We start from the raw sequence: 10,221 nt of genomic DNA, 5'->3' as shown, positions 1-10,221 counted from the left end.
CCACCCTGTCATATGCTTTCTCCAAATCCATGAATGCCGCATACAACTTCTTTCCCTTCTCTAGAAACTTTTCCACTAAAGATCTAAGAAAGAATATCTGATCTACACAACCTCTTCCCTTCCTAAAGCTTCCCTGTTCTTCTCCAACTAATTTCTCTGTTCTTTCTCTAACTCTGTCAATAAGTATCCTACCATACACCTTTCCTATTATATTAAGAAGACAAATGTCCCTATGATTACCACAAACTTCTTTTTCCCCTTTTCCTTTGTACAAGGGAATAATTATACCTGACTTCCAATCCTCCGGGACTCTACCTTCCTCCCAGGCCAATCTGCACATCTTCCACATCCATTCTACTACTATCTCTCCCCTATGCTTCAGCATTTCACCACACACTCCATCAATTCCTGAGGCTTTCCCCGATTTAACTTTCTTCATTGCTTCCACAACTTCTATCCTACTGATTTCTCCCTGTCTTCTCACTTCCCTCCTTCTCCCAGCCATTCCCCAGCCACTTATACTCGCATTACTTCCATCCTCTATGTTCAACAATTCCTTAAAGCATTCTCTCCATCTGCTCACTTTTTCTCCCTTCTCCACTAGTAATCTACCATTTTTATCTTTCACTTTCTTGCTAACTTCATAAAAAAGGTTATTGTTCTTCCTGTCACTGTTCACGGTCTGAGGGTGTGCACTTGAATGGTTTGGTGGGCAGGAGACTCGGTCGGGCGGCCAATCAGTGCTTGGCTGGCGCTGACATCACACGACCAATCACGGAGTGAAGCTTTTGTTGGCTGGGCGGAGCACCGGAGCCCGACCTTTTTTAAAAATTCAAACATTTCCAGTGCGCGATAGCAGGCATTTAGTGCATGATAAAGGTATTTGGGTAGTTTTTTATATAGGCGTGATAGTGAGATATGCTATAGCGGAACCCGTGATAGCCGAGGGTTGAGTGTACTTCATACCGTGAACCGGGGTGAATTCGGACACGGGGTGGCTTCGGACGAAATTTGCATAAAAGATTAAATGCTACACAGCTGCTAAACGAAGAAAGATATCGTATATCTTTAAACGGGATAATGTTGCATAGGTTTTGTAAAATGTTATGTATAATTATCTTTTTAAAATATTATGTTCCACTGGTGAATATATTGTAATAAAGACAATGCTATTTTTTGGTGAAAAAATGAATACGGGAAAACTTGGTCTGGTGTGAACGAATCATAACAAACCGCACGCTTATACACATTTAGAGGTTTACTTTAACGTCTAACTTGAAGACTGGAACAGAGAAAGGGTTAAAATCTGCATTTTAAATGTATGTAAACATGACATGAGTGAATGTGTACGCATTTTTGGGATTTAAAGGGGTGACTTCGGACAATGGATATTTAAAGGGTTGAGGTCAGACAGCATATCTAATTTGCTTTTTTTATATGTAATAAAACATATTTTGTACAATGTACATAGTCTGCATGCTTATCTTCGTTTTTGCATTTATATAACAGATGAAGTGTGAGATGAACTAAGCCACAATGCCTCAAAATTACAAGAAAGTGAGTGTATCTACCAGTGATGGTAGAAGACACTATACGGTGGAACGCCGTGGCAGCCTTTTAGAGTGTGCTAGTGCAGACGTACGTGATGGAAAGTTAAGTGTCTGACAGGCTGCTAAGAAATATGATGTTTCTAAAAGTACTTTACATGACTATATGACAAAGAAACATGTAAAAAAAACCAGGTGGACAAACTGTCTTTACTCCAGAAGAAGAACTACATATTGTGAACCGAATCATTACACTGGGAGAATGGGGTCTGCCTATTGACACTTTTGAACTGCGAATGTTAATAAAGTGCTACTTAGACGAACATGGGGTTACTGTGAAACGCTTCAAGAACAATCTTCCTGGAACTGATTGGAGTTCGTGTTTTCTGTTGCGCCACAAAAACAAACTGGCTCAAAGGGTATCTCAAAATATTAAAGTTGCACATGCTAAAGTCGGTCCAATTGAAATCAATCAATATTTTGATAATCTTGAAAAAACACTGAAAGATGTGCCTCCTAGTAACATCATTAACTATGATGAAACCAATCTCTCTGATGACCCAGGAAACAAGAAAATCTTAGTTTGCCGAGGTACCAGATATCCAGAGAGGGTAAAGAACCACACAAAATCCAACATCTCCATCATGTTCTCTTGTTCCGGATCTGGAAAGATGCTTCCACCATATGTGGTGTACAAGGGAGTAAACTTGTACGACACTTGGACAGAAGGTGGCCCTTCAAATGTGCGATACAACAGGACAGAGAGCGGGTGGTTCGACAGTAATACGTTTGAGGACTGGTTCTTTAAAGTTGGATTACCTCATGCAAAATGTCAGGACGGCAAAGTAGTGTTCATAGGGGATAATTTAGCTAGCCACCTTTCTCTGTCTGTTGTGGAAGCTTGTGAGGAGCACAACATTGATTTTGTTTTATTGCCCCCCAATTCTACACATCTCACCCAACCCTTAGATGTTGCTGTCTTCCGTGCAGTGAAAACTCATTGGCGTAAAATTCTAAGTGAATTCAAAACATCAAGTATTGGAAGAAGTGTGTCCCTTCCAAAATCAGAGTTCCCAAAGCTTCTAGGACAACTGCTCAATAGAATAAGTGATAATATTATGAAGAATATCATGAATGGCTTTCGCAAGTGTGGGATAACGCCACTTAACCGACAGGAGGTACTAGCTCGTCTACCACAACACACTGATTCCGGTACTGATACCGGTACCACTGTTACTTCAGAGATTAACACTGATACCAGTACCAGTACCAATGCCTCATCTCAAGCATCTACCTTGGGTTATGCAACAACGCCACATGTACTTGCAAGAAATTCAAGTGCCAGTAGTACCAGTAGTGATTTTGCATCACATTTTGGTGAGTCACTGGTCAGTGTTCTATCGGAAATGCGATATGGAAAGAAGCAATCATGCCAGAGGAAGAGGAAACTAAAAGTGCCTGCAGGCAAGAGTGTAACAGCTAAGCGACTAAGGAAAATGAGAGAAGAGGGAACTGTAAGCACAGATTCTGAGTCATCCAATACTGGTACCGGTACTGCTGCAATACTTAGTGAAGTAGAGCTCCCTATCATAGATATGGATGGTGAGGACCTGCAAATACAGCCAGTGAATCAAGCAGAAGAAGATTCTCCTGAAGCAGCAGGGGCAAGTAATGATGGGACACTTGAGACACAAGAATTAGAGGCAAGTACCAGCACTGATGGGACAGCTATGACGCAAGCAACAGTAACAAGTACTGGTACCGGTACTGGTACCAGAACTACAACTGAGACAGGACAGACAGATGTAGGCCCAACACGTAATCCTAAGCTACATGACTGGGTGATTGTACAACTTTCAGATGAGACAGGAAAGAGGAGGAAGTATTTTGTTGCTATTGTCATTGATGTACAAACATTGAAAGTTGGGTTCTTAAAACATGTAAGAGGTACAAAGAATGTGTTTGTAACTTCTAATGTTCCAGGTGATGAAATGTGTGCCATAGACGAGTCAGACATAGTAATGTACTTACAGGAGCCAATCCTGGACAAACGAGAACGTAATGATTTTTGATCTAGATGTTACCTCATGGCCACAGTAAGTCATTGTGTGATCTCTTAGAATTCCAATTGTTCACTCTGTTGTAATATTTCTAGTTATTGTGCCTTATTCTTGTCATATTTCTAGTCTGTTCTTGAAAAAGGAGAAGATATGTTTTTCAATCTTTATGTTAATTCATGGCCACAGTAAGTCACTGTGATCTCATAGAATGGCATTCGTTCTGTACCGGGTATTTATGTCACATTTCTAGTCTGAGAAGAGATATTATTTAGTTTAATTGGTTTTGTGCAATGTGAGAACACATATTATTTAAGTTACCATATGGTACCGGTATGATATCCTTATAGTTTGTCTCCACTCCCTCCTCTTGTTCCTCATCTACTCCCCCCTTCCATTCCTAACTCCTCCTGTTTCTCCTTCCCAAGCTCCTTCACTCTTTAGCTCTTTCCTTCCCTATCTTCTGTTCCTCCATTCCAAGTTCCCTTTAATTAGGCATTTAAATAGCCGGCACGCTTTAAACCATCCTGTCAGTCAGTCACAATCGTGCCTTTAAACCTGGCATAGCGTGGGAATGTACTCCCTATAATGTATATGTATAATCAACTAAACTGGGGTTGTAAGTCAATGAAAAATTTATTTTTTCATCTATTTTTGCTATATATCACTGTACTATTTACTTGTAATTTTTCTGTATTTTTTTGTATTTTTTTTCAGCCATTTTTTTAAAAGTCGCGCAGTGTCCGAAGACCCCCCAGAACTGTCCAAACATTCAGCTGAGCTACTAGGGGCCCATTTCAGTGCATTTCTAATGAGTGTCCGAGGTCACCCCAAGGCTGTCCGAAGTCTCCCCAGTCCGGGGTGACCTCGGACACCTATAAAATATTTTACTACGTCTAGATGGAGATACTGAGATTATCTAGCTGTTAGATACTGAAAGGTTATTGGCTCACCTACGTATGTAATACTTAACATCAGTATTTTGGCCAAAATAAATTGTGTCAGGATGAAAAAACCTTCAAATTCGTCCGAAGTCACCCCGGTTCACGGTACTCAATTTTGCAGAAATGGCCTCTCATATACCAGTATGTGGAGAAGGGCCAAGCATGTTGGGCTTTTATATTTCAGTTTTGGGCCAAGCAAGTTGGGCTTTTATATTTCAGTTTTGGGCCAAGCAAGTTGGGCTTTTATATTTCAGTTTTGGGCCAAGCATGTTGGGCTTTTATATTTCAGTTTTGGGCCAAGCAAGTTGGGCTTTTATATTTCAGTTTTGGGCCAAGCAAGCTGGGCTTTTATATTTCAGTTTTCGATATTCACTTTTTACATTCGTTGTGTTTATACCTACCAACAGTTGGCTCTGAAATCATTTTCCAGTCAGCTTATTCAAAACATTCAGCCTGATTAGAATTCAATCAATCAATCAATCATTTCCTGTGGCACCCTCGGGGATGCATAGGGCCTTGATGAACTCACACCACCACATCCTATCTTGTGCTAACTCCTCAAGATCTCCCCAACACTCATCTCCAGCTTCCCGTCTCATTGTCCTCACCCACGTCTCTTTTGGCCTTCCTCTACCTCTCCTACCAAGTGCCACCCACCCTGGTGTACCTCGTACTATTCCCTGTCTCCTATACACATGTCCTAGCCACTTCCATCGTGAGAATCTAACATATTCATCGATTGGCTGCACTCCCGTTATTTCTCTAATTCTACTGTTTGGTATCCTTTCCCACCACTTAACTCCTAATATTCTTCTAAGTGCTTTATTTTCAAACACCAAGAATTTATTTTCCATAGTCACTGTGCTGTACCAAGACTCGTGTCCATAAATTTAGATACTCCTAACCATTACCTTATAAAGTTTAATTTTTGTATGCACAGAAAAATTGTTATTATTCCAAATATTTTAAAGCATTCCCATTGCCTGATTAGCCTTCTTTAACCTTTCCTTGAATTCAAAGTTCAAAGAACTATCCTTGGCTAAATAAGTACCTAAATATTTAAACCTATCAACTTGCTTTACAACCATACCTCCAATTACACATTCCTGCGCATTTTCCATATTCATATTGATGATTTCAGTTTTTCCACAATTAATAACCAAACCCACCTTGCGACCTTCACTCACCAAACAGTCCAACACTCTCTGCATCTCTTCTGGCCCATCACAAATCAAAACTATATCATCTGCATAATCTAAATCCAAAAGTTTCCTGTTCTCACCCAAAAGTATACCTGCACCGGTTTCTGTTCCAACGCGTTTCATAATGCAATCAATGACCAATATAAATAGTAAAGGCGATAGAACACCACCTTGAATTACTCCGGACTTGACTTCAAACGAATCACTCAGACAACCATCAACCATCACTTTACAAAATGTGTCCTCATGCATGTTCATAATGACCCTCACAAACTCCTCTGGTATTCCATAATGTCTCATGATCTTCCCCATAGTCTCTCGAAACACTATCAAAAGCCTTTTCAAAATCAACAAAACAAAGACTTAACGGTACTCTCATTTCATTAACTTGCTGCATCAAATGCCTAACTATAAAGATCTGATCATTGCAACCACGTCCCTTTCTAAAACCAGCCTGTTCATCCCTCAGAATACCCTCAACCACTGGCTCCAACCTATTTAACAACACTCTACTGAAAACTTTCAAAGCTATCGGTGACAAAGAGATTCCCCTCCAATTACCACATTCACTCAGGTCTCCCTTCTTCGGAATTTTAACAATTACACCATTCTTCCAAACCGATGGTAGTAACCCCGTCACCTATATCTTATTGAATAGCTTGGTCAAGATCATTATTAATCTATCCCCCTCCACTTTAAACATTTCCGGAAATAAACCATCCTCCCCTGGTGCCTTATTATTCTTTAACTGTTTTACTGCTTTCTCCACTTCTGCAAGCCTCAACTCTCCTGTTTCTATATTTAAATCTTCCTGAGCAGATGGTATATCCTCTTCTGGTGGTATTGGTCTATTAAGAACTGTCTCAAAATGCTCTTTCCATCTATTTTTAATATCTCCATCTTTGGTCAATAAATTTCCTTCCCTGTCTCTAACTGGTATTTCCTTGCATTTACCTGCATTACCACTCAGTTCTCTAATCGATTCATATGCTATTCTTTGACTCTGTCCATCATTTTTGTTTATTAAGATTTCAGTCTCTGCAACCTTTTCATCCACACATCTTCTTTTATCTCTCCTAGCTAACCTTCTTACTTCTGAATTCAAACTCCAGTACGCAGCTCTTGCTAATTCAATCTCTTGTTCATCAACGCATTGCATCTCACTCCTCAATTTAGCCTCACCTCTCTTTTTTATCATATCCCACGTTTCCTCTGATATCCATTTCTTTCTCCTGAAGCTATGTCTCCTTCCAATCGTACATTCAGCAGTCTCATGCAAAACTTTGTTCACATCCTCCCACATCTCATCTACACTTCTCTCCCCCTCTTCCAACGTTTCCAACACCAAAAACCTATTTCTGCATTCTAATCTGAATTCCTCCTTTTCTTCTCCTTCCCTTCTAAGCTTAGCAATATCGTATCTACCAACACCAGATTTTTCCTTCTTCTGATTTTTAAGTTTAAACCTTATTTTTGCAATGCTGAGTTGATGGTCACTACCAATATCCGCTCCCCGTTTAACATGAACATCTAGCAGAGAACTTCTATGCCTCCTACTGATAGCGATGTGATCAATCTGATTTGTATATTTTCCACACGGCGACACCCAAGTTGTCTTGTGTATATTGCAATGCTGAAAGAGTGTGCCCCCAATGACTAAGTCATTTGCTAGACAGAAGCTTCCAAACCTCACTCCGTTTTCACTCATCCTACTACCAACTCCCATCTTACCCATACATGCCTCAAATCCCTCATTTGAACAGCCCATTACTGCATTAAAGTCTCCAACGCAGATCAAAACATCATGTCTAGGTACCCTTCCTACTCCTTCTTGCAACTTTTCATAAAATGTGTCTTACCTTTCATTGAGTGCATCATTAGTAGGTGCATAACACACAAACAGACTGATGTTGCCATGATTTGATTTAAACCGTGCGTATAACAATCGCTCATCTATAGGATCCCACTCACATAAAGCCTTATTTGCCTTACAACCCAGCAACAATCCTACTCCCTGATAATGCATTCCGTCCTGTCGACCAGATATCAATAAACGTATACCATCCTCCAAATCCAACTTATCGACTCCAGTTAATCTAGTTTCTGTCAGAGCACAAATATCAAGTCCGTAATTTTGAAAAACCTTCACTAACTCATCGATTTTACCGTCATGATTTAGCGTTCTCACATTCCAGTTACCAATTTTAATTGTATTTTTTGCATTGACAAAGGAATTAGATTGTAATTGAGGCAACCGTGAGATTCTTAGCACCCCCTCCCCATTTAAGGGCTGCACGGGACTGGGGGCCATTATTGTTCTTTCAGAGTCCATCAAGGTTTCTTTGGCTAACTTCCTGAACACCTCGCCATTGTGTTGCAGTCGCAGCAGGCAGCTAACTTGCCTGATTGCCCACACCCGAAAGACCCAGCTATGCTGTAGCCAGTCACGTGCCGGCATGCTTCCCAGCCATTTCACTCTCAAGGAGTTCCTCTGCCTGAGAAAGCAACCACCCCCCTGCTCCCGAGGGCTTTTGATCTGTGTAGGTAGAGGGCGATCACTCCCTCACTAGCCATATACAGTGTATATACAGTGTATAATTAGAATTATAATGAAATTAACAAGGATCACTGAAAATGTAATATGGCTTAATGGCAGTACCTTTTCAATATGGGAGGCAGCAACTGACAAAAGTAACTTACTAAAATCATGTATCAGCTGGTTGGAACCCCACAGCTGATCACCAATATTACGTATCAGCTTAGGCGTGACTGCACTGTTCCAAGCAGGTTATCAATGATGTAATGTTCCGCCTGGTTGAAGTCACTTCCAGCTGACACTCTCCACCAATGTCTCTCTCACACACAGGAGATGGTGGGAAACAGTGTAGATCCTGTTGAAGGAATGGTAGGTAATGTGTGCAGGTGAACAGACACTTGAGCAGATTGTGATTTATCTCTATTCGCCACAGAAAGATACAATTGCAACACAGAGAGAATTCAGAGTAATACATCTCTCCCGTTTGAGTGATAAAAGTGTTCTGTTATAGCCGGCCGGCTTCCCCACTGGGAGTGGCCCTGGGTCAGCATAATATAGAGGTGCCATCCCACAAGTACTTTGGGATTTATACATGAGTAGAAGTAATTACAACTCTACCATGCACATTATACTTCAATAAAGTACTATTAATTACATTAAAGCATACCAACTGGGTATATATGTTTCCCCAAGACTTAAACGTATATACATTTCATATTCTTCTATCGCCTTCCCTTACCCTCGTTGTTTATAACAGAAAATGCTGGCTTTGCAAGTCTGGACGCTCATCCTTTCCCATGCCACACTTTACAGTAAGATGGTGTTTGGTTGATTATCTTCACACTATATTACAAACTCCTCAATTATGTATAAACACCTTTATATGTAATATGTAAAAATAGTGTAAGACTACAACTCGTCGTGGAAACGATGTCCAGCACCAGAACAAACGTATGTTTAGGGTATTTGAAAATCAGTAACAGACCTGAAACAGTCTTGGAAATGTTGTGCTACATGAGTACGTTTAAGTACTTGGGTAGTGTGATGAGTAAGGATGGAGGTCTGGAAGGTGAAGTGCTTGAAAGGGTACAGCAGGGAAGAAAGGTTGCTGGTTCTTTGAAAGCAGTGATAAGAAACAGGGAAATGAGCATGGAAGTGAAAAAGTTACTACATGGCAGTATTGTGATACCAACTCTAACGTATGGAAGTGAAGCTTGGACGTTGTTGGAAGGACACAAGTCAAGAGTGAGAGCAGTGGAAATGAGTTATTTAAGAGAAGCCTGTGGAGTCACATGGAGAGACAGGCTGACGAATGAGGATATAAAGAAGCGTTGTGGTGTGGATGTGGATGTGATAGGAAGTGTTATGAGGAACACACTGAGGTGGTTTGGCCATGTGGAGAGGATGGAGGATGAAAGACTGACGAAGAGAGTGTATGTCAGTGAGGTGGAGGGGGGCAGAGGGAGCGGGAGGCCGAGGATGAGATGGAGGGAATGGGTGGAGAGGCATATAAGAGAGGGGGGTGTGAGTTGGGAGCAGGGCAGTGAAATGGCTGGGGACAGGGCGACATGGAGGCGTTTTGTTTGTGGCCACCCCAAACGGGATTGAGGCATCTGGCAATAGATAGTGTTTGAGTATAAACTTCACAGAACTGGGCAGCCATTTTGGACTTCAAGATGGCCGACATAGTCCAGTAATTAAATGGCAGAGGTTGGACAAAATTGCTTTATTTTGTTTCTCAACTGATTCTGACAGGAAATTAGGTCTACTAGCCAGGATAAAAAATCTACCCTGATTTGCTCACTGCTAATACCCTAAATTTGCCTTAATCCAAGATGGCCACCATTGCAGGTATTTAATTCCAAAAATTGGCACATCTTCCAAACGAACAGAGCTATGAATGCAAACGAAGTGTCTAATCCAATGTTTTTGGGG

This window comes from Coenobita brevimanus, chromosome 86, assembly GCF_032717465.1.
Source record: "Coenobita brevimanus isolate Jiangsu-jjx chromosome 86, ASM3271746v2, whole genome shotgun sequence".
In the NCBI taxonomy this organism is placed as follows: Eukaryota; Metazoa; Arthropoda; class Malacostraca; order Decapoda; family Coenobitidae; genus Coenobita; species Coenobita brevimanus.
Note: the sequence above shows the minus strand (reverse complement) of the source record.